Below are 2,361 nucleotides of genomic sequence, written 5' to 3'. Positions count from 1 at the left end.
CTTGCCACACGTGAAGTCAGTTCAGACACTGCCAGCCTGAGTCAGGTCATTCCCCTCATCAGGCTTTTGCAGAAGAAGCTGGAGGCATTGAAGAAGGAGCTAAAAGGGAGCGATTCCGCTAGGCATGTGGGACTTGTGGATGCAGCCCTTAATTCGCTTAACAAGGATTCACGGGTGGTCAATCTGTTGAAATCAGAGCACTACATTTTGGCCACCGTGCTCGATCCTAGATTTAAAGCCTACCTTGGATCTCTCTTTCCGGCAGACACAGGTCTGCTGGGGTTGAAAGACCTGCTGGTGACAAAATTGTCAAGTCAAGCGGAACGCGACCTGTCAACATCTCCTCCTTCACATTCTCCCGCAACTGGGGGTGCGAGGAAAAGGCTCAGAATTCCGAGCCCACCCGCTGGCGGTGATGCAGGGCAGTCTGGAGCGACTGCTGATGCTGACATCTGGTCCGGACTGAAGGACCTGACAATGATTACGGACATGTCGTCTACTGTCACTGCATATGATTCTCTCAACATTGATAGAATGGTGGAGGATTATATGAGTGACCGCATCCAAGTAGGCACGTCACACAGTCCGTACTTATACTGGCAGGAAAAAGAGGCAATTTGGAGGCCCTTGCACAAACTGGCTTTATTCTACCTAAGTTGCCCTCCCACAAGTGTGTACTCCGAAAGAGTGTTTAGTGCCGCCGCTCACCTTGTCAGCAATCGGCGTACGAGGTTACATCCAGAAAATGTGGAGAAGATGATGTTCATTAAAATGAATTATAATCAATTCCTCCGCGGAGACATTGACCAGCAGCAATTGCCTCCACAAAGTACACAGGGAGCTGAGATGGTGGATTCCAGTGGGGACGAATTGATAATCTGTGAGGAGGGGGATGTACACGGTGATATATCGGAGGGTGAAGATGAGGTGGACATCTTGCCTCTGTAGAGCCAGTTTGTGCAAGGAGAGATTAATTGCTTCTTTTTTGGGGGGGGTCCAAACCAACCCGTCATATCAGTCACAGTCGTGTGGCAGACCCTGTCACTGAAATGATGGGTTGGTTAAAGTGTGCATGTCCTGTTTTGTTTATACAACATAAGGGTGGGTGGGAGGGCCCAAGGACAATTCCATCTTGCACCTCTTTTTTCTTTTCTTTTTCTTTGCATCATGTGCTGATTGGGGAGGGTTTTTTTGGAAGGGACATCCTGCGTGACACTGCAGTGCCACTCCTAGATGGGCCCGGTGTTTGTGTCGGCCACTAGGGTCGCTAATCTTACTCACACAGTCAGCTACCTCATTGCGCCTCTTTTTTTCTTTGCGTCATGTGCTGTTTGGGGAGGTTTTTTTGGAAGGGACATCCTGCGTGACACTGCAGTGCCACTCCTAGATGGGCCCGGTGTTTGTGTCGGCCACTAGGGTCGCTAATCTTACTCACACAGCTACCTCATTGCGCCTCTTTTTTTCTTTGCGTCATGTGCTGTTTGGGGAGGGTTTTTTGGAAGGGACATCCTGCGTGACACTGCAGTGCCACTCCTAGATGGGCCCGGTGTTTGTGTCGGCCACTAGGGTCGCTAATCTTACTCACACAGCTACCTCATTGCGCCTCTTTTTTTCTTTGCGTCATGTGCTGTTTGGGGAGGGTTTTTTGGAAGGGACATCCTGCGTGACACTGCAGTGCCACTCCTAGATGGGCCCGGTGTTTGTGTCGGCCACTAGGGTCGCTAATCTTACTCACACAGCTACCTCATTGCGCCTCTTTTTTTCTTTGCGTCATGTGCTGTTTGGGGAGGGTTTTTTGGAAGGGCCATCCTGCGTGACACTGCAGTGCCACTCCTAGATGGGCCCGGTGTTTGTGTCGGCCACTAGGGTCGCTAATCTTACTCACACAGCTACCTCATTGCGCCTCTTTTTTTCTTTGCGTCATGTGCTGTTTGGGGAGGGTTTTTTGGAAGGGCCATCCTGCGTGACACTGCAGTGCCACTCCTAGATGGGCCCGGTGTTTGTGTCGGCCACTAGGGTCGCTAATCTTACTCACACAGCTACCTCATTGCGCCTCTTTTTTTCTTTGCGTCATGTGCTGTTTGGGGAGGGTTTTTTGGAAGGGACATCCTGCGTGACACTGCAGTGCCACTCCTAGATGGGCCCGGTGTTTGTGTCGGCCACTAGGGTCGCTTATCTTACTCACACAGCGACCTCGGTGCAAATTTTAGGACTAAAAATAATATTGTGAGGTGTGAGGTATTCAGAATAGACTGAAAATGAGTGTAAATTATGGTTTTTGAGGTTAATAATACTTTGGGATCAAAATGACCCCCAAATTCTATGTTTTAAGCTGTTTTTTAGTGTTTTTTGAAAAAAACA

The sequence above is a fragment of the Pseudophryne corroboree genome, chromosome 2 (genome assembly GCF_028390025.1).
Source record: "Pseudophryne corroboree isolate aPseCor3 chromosome 2, aPseCor3.hap2, whole genome shotgun sequence".
NCBI classification, from domain to species: Eukaryota; Metazoa; Chordata; class Amphibia; order Anura; family Myobatrachidae; genus Pseudophryne; species Pseudophryne corroboree.
The sequence above is the reverse complement of the archived record's forward strand: the minus strand, read 5'-3'. Positions refer to the sequence as shown.